Here is a 10,000-nt window from a genome sequence, read left to right on the forward strand (position 1 = left end):
CTGAGTTAAGTAGGTCATTTATCATCCCAAAGATAAAGAAATATAATCCGTCGCATCGACGATTAATTTTAATTATAAATGGAATATTATTTATAAGCAATACCGATTAAAATAAGCAATACCGATCAAAGAGATCAAAGAAATAGAATAGGATGCTGGATCATATAATATTCATCTTGACAAGAAATTATTGACATGATAAAATATGTATCACAAACACAAGGGCTATAGCTCAGTTAGGTAGAGCACCTCGTTTACACGCGCCAATGCTTTTTTTCAAGGAGTCCATCATGTAATCAAAAGACTTATTGAGAAGTCGATGTCTTACTCCATTACTTTTAGGGAACAGGAGAACAATAGCCTGACACAAAGGGTTCGGTCCAATTTAAGTGCCTTTGCAGACACCCAATAGAACCCATCATTGATTTAAGACCTTGATAAGGTGAATACCCAGTCTATTCAATGCTAGGCATAATGAGTATAAGGACCTCAAAAAATTCTCTTTTCGTCCTATCCTATGAACTTTAAGGTGTATGAAGTTTCATATTTGATTCTTTAAGCAGAAGCGGGGCGATGGAGATTCCATTTAACTTAGGTTAATCTAAGCCAAAAGCAGACCTACGTCAGGATAACCCTTCTTTGAAACACTTTGGTAGTGCTCTCGGATCGGAATCCATAAATCAGAGCACGTGGAGCCATCCTCTTATCTTTCTGCCAAGAGAATTATGGTAGACTAACCGATTATTTATATCAGTTAATGAACGAGCCCAATGCAAAAAAATGCATGTTGGGTCTTTGAAAAAGTTCGAATCATTTTGATAATAATCAGTTTGATCTGTTTTACCGAGAAGGTCTACGGTTCGAGTCCGTATAGCCCTAAACAAAAATAAAGAAAATTCAAATCAAAATTAAAATAAATAAAAATGAAAAAATTTTAAATAAAAATATAAATAAAAAATAAAAATTTCTAATAGAATTTAGAAATTCTAAACAAAAAACAAAAATTGAGAATTCCTTTTGAATTCCCCTTTTTTAGAGCGAATCAAAAGTGAAGTGAAAAGAAAAGGCGAGAGGAAAGAAGTAAACATAATGTAAAAATTATAGTCAATGAATCTTGAAACGAAACATGTACCAAAGCAAACAAAGAAAACTGGGTGATTGAATCAAAATAAATTGTTGTTTCGATTAACCGATTATGGATAAGTTTGGAATTCATTCCAATTCGACTTGACTAATCTAATATATTTTCCGCAGTCATAGGGTGCGCCTATGTTTCTGATTTACGAATATGATATATTCTGGGCATTTCTAATAATATCAAGTGTTATTCCTATTTTAGCATTTCTAATTTCCGGGTTTTATCCCCAATTAGCAAAGGGCCGGAGAAACTTTCTAGTTATGAATCGGGGATAGAACCAATGGGCGATGCTTGGTTACAATTTCGAATCCGTTATTATATGTTTGCTCTAGTTTTTGTTGTTTTGATGTTGAAACGGTTTTCTTTATCCATGGGCAATGAGTTTCGATGTATTGGGGTTATCCGTATTTATAGAAGCTTTAATTTTCGTGCTTATCCTAATAGTTGGTTCAGTTTATGCATGGAGAAAAGGAGCATTAGAGTGGTCTTAGCTCTTGAATATTCTGCAAAAATAATGAAAAAAAAAAATAACATTGAGACAGTTATGAATTCCATTGAGTTTCCCTCACTTGATCGAACAACTCAAATTTCAGTTATTTCAACTACATCAAATGATCTTTCAAATTGGTCAAGACTCTCTAGTTTATGGCCACTTCTCTATGGTACCAGTTGTTGCTTCATTGAATTTGCTTCATTAATAGGCTCACGATTCGACTTTGATCGTTATGGATTAGTACCAAGATCTAGTCCTAGACAAGCGGACCTAATTTTAACAGCCGGCACAGTAACCATGAAAATGGCTCCTTCTTTAGTGAGATTATATGAACAAATGCCTGAACCAAAATATGTTATTGCTATGGGGGCATGTACAATTACAGGGGATGTTCAGTACCGACTCTTATAGTACTGTTCGGGGAGTCGATAAGCTAATTCCTGTAGATGTCTATTTGCCGGGCTGTCCACCTAAACCGGAGGCGGTTATAGATGCTATAACAAAACTTCGTAAAAACTATCTCGAGAAATTTATGAAGATCGAATTAGGTCTCAACCCGGGAATCGGTGTTTTACTACCAATCACAAGTTTAATATTGAACGCGCTACTCATACTGGAAATTATGATCAAGGATTACTATATCAACCACCGTCTACTTCAAAGATCCCTCCTGAAACATTTTCAAATATAAAAAGGTCAGTATCGTCCCACGAATTAGTAAATTAGAGGAAGAGCTCATTTGTACAGAATAACAAAAAAAGGCAAACCAATCTTCATAAATTTCATCGTGAATGTGAAATACTTATATTATACAAAAAATAATTATTAAAATTATTATACAAATAAAAATGCGGAAGGGAGAAAAAAGATGCAGGGTCGTTTGTCTGCTTGGCTAGTCAAACACGGACTGGTTCATAGATCTTTGGGTTTTGATTACCAAGGAATAGAGACTTTACAAATAAAGCCCGCAGATTGGCATTCCATTGCTGTCATTTTATATGTATATGGTTACAATTATCTGCGGTTGCAATGTGCCTATGATGTAGCGCCGGGCGGGCTGTTAGCTAGCGTATATCATCTTACGAGAATAGAGTATGGTATAGATCAACCAGAAGAAGTATGTATAAAGGTATTTGCCCCAAGGAAGAATCCTAGAATTCCGTCTGTTTTCTGGGTTTGGAAAAGTGCGGATTTTCAAGAAAGGGAATCTTATGATATGTTGGGAATCCTTTATGATAATCATCCGCGTCTGAAACGTATCTTAATGCCGGAAAGTTGGATAGGGTGGCCCTTACGTAAAGATTATATTGCTCCTAATTTTTATGAAATACAAGATGCTCATTGAATAATAAGAAACTAATCTTCAGTCTTCCAACTACAAATATTCAAGGACTATTTGTACGCTCTCTTATAGATCAACGGAGTCATTGAAGTTTCATTCATATTATTATGGATATGGATAGACTAAATCAAAAAAAATAATACAATTAGGGATTCGTTGAATTCTCAAATTTTGAAGATATTGATTTTTGACAAGTCGAGTTAATAGGATGAACTAAACGAATTCTGCATCATGAACTTTGTACCGCGCGCATCCCTTAGATGAGCTCTAAAAAGTCACATAACATAGGAGGGAATTAAGAAATAGAAAAAGAATATGAAATAAAATACAAAGAAATGAAAGAGGATCGGATTCTATTTATATTGTATCTGAGACGAATCTTGGGTATTTCCACTCCTCAACTCCTATCGACTAGACTTTTAGGTCTTTTAACTAACTAAAGTGACTTTAACTTTTCGAGTCTATATGAAGTATTAACATTCTTTTTGATCGAGGGGAGACAAATTATGAACAAATCAAATAAAAGAGAAACATAATCTAATTTTTTTACATACTTTTTATAACATAAACGCTTTACTCATCTAAAAAGGCTATATCTCCAGACATCTAGATGGATAAGTTAAGTATATATCATGATCTATACTATTAATGAATATGTATGTCGATCTATATCAGATCTATATCAATTAATTTGATATAGTTGTAGAATAGATACTCATACACAAATTAATCATGTGCCAGGAACCAGATTTGAACTGGTGACACGAGGATTTTCAGTCCTCTGCTCTACCAGCTGAGCTATCCCGACCATTTTCAACGCGTCGTCTTCCTCATTTTACTAAACGGCTTTTGTCTATGTCAATTAAAAAAAAAGACGAAAAAGTATTCTAAAGTCTTATCCAGACCCGGAATGTTTTGTATCTTTTAAAAACGAATAAAAGACGACTTCGTAAAGTAAATTTCAGCTCGAATAATGATTTGGATTGTTAATCATTCCATTTTCCACTGGAATGGGGGTTTCTTGTTTTGCTCAAAGATATTCATTTTTATGTATATCATATCTATCCCAAGACTTGTGAAAAGAAATCCAGCCCGGATATGTTTGTGAAAGAATCGAATGAATGAGAAAGATAACGAAATTTGAACCGTTAACAAAAGAGAATAGGATAAAAATAATAAAGGAGTCGAGCGGGCCTGTTTTGGGGATAGAGGACTTGAACCCTCACGATTTCTAAAGTCGACGGATTTTCCTCTTACTATAAATTTCCTTGTTGTCGATATTGACATGTAGAATGGGACTCTATCTTTATTCTCGTCCGATTAATCAGTTATCTATCAGACTATGGAGTGAATGATGTGATCAATTAATATTCAATCCTTTCTTCAACTTGGAATCAATTCAAATCAAAACAATTCTTTTTTTTTCATATAAAGATAAAAATACGGATTCGGCCCCTATTAATCATCTGAGATATTATTTCAGTACGTATCCGTATGTATATATGGTTATCCTTTACTTTATCCTTTCTGGAATCTGGAATTTTGATGGAAGGATTTCTTTACTTTACTAATGCAACGCAGTCAACTCCGTTTGTTAGAACAGCTTCCATTGAGTCTCTGCACCTATCCTTTTTTTTTATTCTGTCTTTATGAACCTTTGTTTGTTTTCGAAAAACAGGATTTGGCTCAGGATTGCCCATTTTTAATTCCAGGGTTTCTCTGAATTTGAAAGTTATCACTTAGTAGGTTTCCATACCAAGGCTCAATCCAATTAAGTCCGTAGCGTCTACCAATTTCGCCATATCCCCTTTTTTGTTTTGAGATTCAAATCTTATTATTACCCGCCTTTCATTTATATTCTATTGGGACTGTTGAGTTATTAGATACCGATTCCTATAAAATTGCTATAACTATAAAAGTGTTTCCTCTTCTTTTTTTTCTTGTCTATCTTCTTTCATCTCTATCAGAAATCCTTCTTTAGTCTAATCAGAAAGGATTCTATCATTTCTCTATCCGCAATTCAATATAGATGTATATATACCACATTTATTATATATACTTCTCTTACTCTCATTCTTTCTCGTGCAATTTTGAATACTCGAACGGTCGATTCTTTTCTTTTTCTATATTTTTCTTTTTCTATATTCATATTAAGTATGAATAACTAATAATGAAAAGAATAAAAAGTTAATAGCCAAGATTCTACTAGTTTACTAAATTCCTATGCATGTACAATTTCTGTTATGTGAGCCCGCTTAGCTCAGAGGTTAGAGCATCGCATTTGTAATGCGATGGTCATCGGTTCGACTCCGATAGCTGGCTTTTCTTTATTTGTTTGATTTTTTACATAATTGATAATGCCTTTTTGAAATCAAAGAATATTGAAAAAGCTTCGTTCCCCTTTGCCAAGGGGGACCCATTATTATGTGGTAGGAACTTCAAATTATGAATAAAAGTTCAAAGTTAGAGTAGTTAAATCTCTGCAGAACAAATCAAGAACAAGAAAAGGACCTTTTTTCTATATACATTATTGGTATATATACAAAAAGGTCCGGATATTGATACAATCCATCTCATTATTCTTTGTAGTATACTACTTCAGTAGATTTTGTTTCATTTATCATATTTATCCTTTAGTTCAGTAGTTCAGTTTTAATTTAGGTTTTTGAAAATTCAATAAAAATAAAATAAGTAAAATAAGGAGTTTTATGTCACGTTACCGAGGGCCTCGTTTCAAAAAATACGCCGTCTGGGGGCTTTACCGGGACTCACTAGTAAAGGCCTAGGGCTGGGAGCGATCTTAGAAATCAATCACGCTCCGGTAAAAATCTCAATATCGTATTCGTTTAGAAGAAAAACAAAATTACGTTTTCATTATGGTCTTACAGAACGACAATTACTTAAATACGTTCGTATCGCCGCAAAAGCCAAAGGGTCAACAGGTCAGGTTTTACTACAATTACTTGAAATGCGTTTGGATAACATCCTTTTCGATTGGGTATGGCGTCAACTATTCCCCGAGCCCGCCAATTAGTTAATCATAGACATATTTTAGTTAATGGTCGTATAGTAGATATACCAAGTTATCGCTGCAAACCCCGAGATATTATTACGGCGAGGGATGAACAAAAATCAGAGCTATGATTCAAAATTATCTTGAGTCCATCCCCCCAGGAGGAATTGCCAAAACATTTGACTCTTGACCCATTTCAATATAAAGGATTGGTCAATCAAATAATAGATAATAAATGGATCGGCTTGAAAATAAACGAATTGCTAGTGGTAGAATATTATTCTCGTCAGACTTAACTCTAACTAAAATAACAAGGGTTTGGATAATTTTGCCCCTATCGCCTAAGTAAAGAAACAAAAAGAAAGTAAGGGTTTGGTTTGATCGGGGGGTTTTCTCCCATTCATATATCATAGATATATAGGGATATTTTCATTCCTTTCCAATTTTTCCAGTATTTTTTGTACCACAGAAATTAGGAATAGAGAATCTATATCAAGGAAAGGTCTAACTGTTGGAATAAAGGTATCCATTGTTATGGGATTTGATACATTGCAGTCAGTAACATTGATAAATTAGGTGAAGGTACGGAAGAGAGGATTCGAACCCTCGGTAAACAAAAGCCTACATAGCAGTTCCAATGCTACGCCTTGAACCACTCGGCCATCTCTCCTACATAATGATTATGGCCCCGAACCCGAGTGAATCGCGAGTCATTCATATTAGATTGTTGAATAGGTATGGTACGTACAATCAATTCTAACTAATAAAAATAGAAAAAATAGAAAATTTTTAATCAAATAAAGAACTTTCCTTCGAAATTGGGGATAAAGATAATTTTTTTGTTTTGTGAAAAACTCTTTCTTAAAAGCAATAAAGATATGTATCTATTCGTGTTTGTGAAGTTTGTAAAGATGGCCCTTCCGTCTTTTTGATATCTATACCGGCTTAAATCATTGGATTGGAACGATCTGTTTTTATGTTATTTTGTACCGTACAACTACTTTTTTGTGGGATCGTTTTCTCATGAGAGGTAATTAAAAGAAATTATAAAATGGATTGCTACTTATGCCTAGATCCCGGATAACTGGAAATTTTATTGATAAGACCTTTTCAATTGTAGCCAATATCTTATTACGAATAATTCCGACAACTTCGGGAGAAAAAGAGGCATTTACTTATTACAGAGATGGTGTGATTTGATTTTTTATTTACCGCTTCAAGTCTTAGGAGAAAGACACATTAGTCGGGATAGAAAGATTTGAAATAACTCTACGCTTGTTGAAGGTGAAGTTTATAAGTTTATAAATAAAACAATTCCTTCTGTCGGGTATCCCCGATTAATGCAGCCTCAGATGCTTCAATTGTGAATTCTAGCATTGAACGTAAGGTTACACCTATGACTATGGGTTCTGTATTGCAGTGCAGGTTAACCCTACCCCACTAGTACCAATAGGCGGCATAGAGGAAGAAACACTACGCCTAGGAATCAACAACACGAAAACTTTGTTAGAAATTATCCCTTTTCTTTATTGGGATTGGGACTAAGAAGAATGGTTGGGACAACAAACATCCATCTCGTTCGTACTTTGGATACCCGTATAACCATCGAAGACTGTTGAAGTGACTAATTCCTAGAAATTAAGGAAGATTGAGGACAAAGAAATTGTTGGAGTTAGCTTAATATTATATTTTTCTCTAGTATCAACATGCTTGATGTTAAGAAAAGATCTTTTGCAGGAAGGTTGGCTAGAGATTTCTTGTAAAAACACTAGCCCCGCTCAGTTCATAATGAGAATATTTCACTCCCTTTTTATTCTACGTTTTATTCTCATTATGCACATTAAGGGAGGAGCCGTATGAGATGAAAATCTCACGTACGGTTCTGGAACGGAGATTCTTTGAATCGAATGACGACCGTAACGGATGTCTGCTCAATCCGAAGGAAATTATGCAGAAGCTTTACAGAATTATTATGAAGCTATGCGGCTAGAAATTGATCCCTATGATCGAAGTTATATACTCTATAATATAGGCCTTATTCACACAAGTAATGGAGAACATACAAAAGCTTTGGAATATTATTTTCGGGCACTAGAACGAAACCCTTCTACAAGCTTTAAATAATATGGCCGTGATCTGTCATTACGTGCGACTATCTCCACTATAGAAAGAAAAGAAAAAGAAAAAATAGGCTTTCTACATATGCATTGTCAAAAACAACGATTTTTATCAGCTGTAGAAAATAAAGCAACTTCATAAAAGTCAAAATATGAAGAAAAAATATGCCTAGATACTTTATTCTATGGATAAAGGATCTAATTGATAGAGGAAGCATCGTAAAGATCAATTAGCGAGATTTTTGGACGATACAATAATAACCTGCTTACTTATGTCATAATATGAGACAAAAGTTAGGAATCAACTTCTGTAAAGAGTAGATCCCTAAAGTATTGAGCAGCGGTGTAGCATCAGATCCCAAAGATAGTAAGTCTTTCTTATGAGGAAGGTCTTTTCAAAGATTCTATATAAATTTCTATATAAAAAACCCGAGATAGTTACCTTTCAGAAAATTCTAACGATAGTAGAAGGTCTGCGCTTTATTCTTCTGAAGGTGGGAGAAAAGATAAAACTGATTTTTCATCCAAATTCCAGTTTGAAACTCATGTAATGTAATTAACCCCTTTTGGTTAACTCGAGAAAAAAAATGGGACACCAAAAGAATTGACTGCCGAGCCGTATGAGGTAGGAAACTCTCAAGTACGGTTCTAATGGAAGGAATTTGCTTGCCTATTCTGACCGAGGAGAACAGGCCATTCGGCAGGGAGATTCTGAAATTGCGGAGGCTTGGTTCGATCAAGCCGCAGAGTATTGGAAACAAGCTATAGCGCTTACTCCCGGAAATTATATTGAAGCGCAGAATTGGTTGAAGATCACAAGGCGTTTTGAATAAGATAAGAGCATTCCCTTTGTATTTTTGTATTTATTATTTAATTTAGTATTTTTTTAGTATTTGGTATATTTTTTTATTTCTTATAAAAATTTGTTATAATTATTTGTTTGTTATCCCTATCAGTCAAATAAAATAAAAGGATGGTTTCTCTGGGAAGAACCAATCAAAAAATTTCATGAATTTCATTATACCCCTTCTAAGATCGTCCCCTTTCGTCTGGTATTTCATAGGAATAAACACTACACAGATATAAACAGCAGAGAATATATATTTTCTATATTTTCTTTTCTGTTATTAAAACGAATAAAAGATAGCCTAATAGATCCTGGAATGTCTCTTACTAATGACTAATGGCCTCTCACCCGATTTGGAATAGAGTAATAGTAATATGTTCTATGTAAAAATAAAAAAAAAAAAAACATAAGTAAAATATAAAGTAGTCTCGGCTAGAAACTTTTAATTAAGATAGGAATATACTAGGTTGCACAAAAAATTGTTTTTGCGTTAATTCAAAGCCCAGAAAGGTCCGTTGAGCGCCTTGTGGCTATGTCATAATAGATCCGAACACTTGCCCTGGATCGACTTCCAGATCATAATTGCTCTAGTGAATAACTAAAGAAACTAGATAAGATAAATGGGAGATAGAAGAGAAAGAAACTAATTATAAGTATCTCTCATAGGTTCACTAATTGCTTGACTCGATTGTTGGCGGGTCTCTTTATATGCGTTGTCCGGAAGAGGAGGACTCAATGATTATTCGTTCGCCGGAACCAGAAGTAAAAATTTTGGTAGATAGGGATCCCGTCAAAACTTCTTTCGAGGAATGGGCTAGACCGGGTCATTTCTCAAGAACAATAGCTAAAGGACCAGATACTACCACTTGGATCTGGAACCTACATGCTGATGCTCACGATTTCGATAGCCATACCAGTGATTTGGAGGAGATTTCTCGAAAAGTATTTAGTGCTCATTTCGGCCAACTCTCAATCATCTTTCTTTGGCTGAGTGGCATGTATTTCCACGGTGCTCGTTTTCCAATTATGAAGCATGGCTAAGTGATCCTA

General features: G+C 34.5%; 2 non-coding genes and 2 pseudogenes across 2 annotated transcripts; 3 read left to right on the forward strand and 1 right to left on the reverse strand.

The window, feature by feature from the left end:
- The first annotated feature begins 1,501 nt into the window (after nt 1-1,501).
- Nucleotides 1,502-3,498, forward strand: LOC125370704 (annotated as a pseudogene).
- A 210-nt stretch (nt 3,499-3,708) lies between these two features.
- TRNAF-GAA lies at nt 3,709-3,781 on the reverse strand. Its single transcript has one exon. It is a non-coding gene; the product is annotated as a tRNA-Phe (tRNA).
- Nucleotides 3,782-5,222: 1,441 nt separating this feature from the next.
- Nucleotides 5,223-5,295, forward strand: TRNAT-UGU. The gene has a single exon. It is a non-coding gene; the product is annotated as a tRNA-Thr (tRNA).
- Nucleotides 5,296-8,497: 3,202 nt separating this feature from the next.
- The window catches only part of LOC125370545, a 3,490-nt pseudogene continuing 1,987 nt past the window's right edge, over nt 8,498-10,000 (forward strand).

This window comes from Ricinus communis, chromosome 7, assembly GCF_019578655.1.
Source record: "Ricinus communis isolate WT05 ecotype wild-type chromosome 7, ASM1957865v1, whole genome shotgun sequence".
Classification (NCBI taxonomy): domain Eukaryota; kingdom Viridiplantae; phylum Streptophyta; class Magnoliopsida; order Malpighiales; family Euphorbiaceae; genus Ricinus; species Ricinus communis.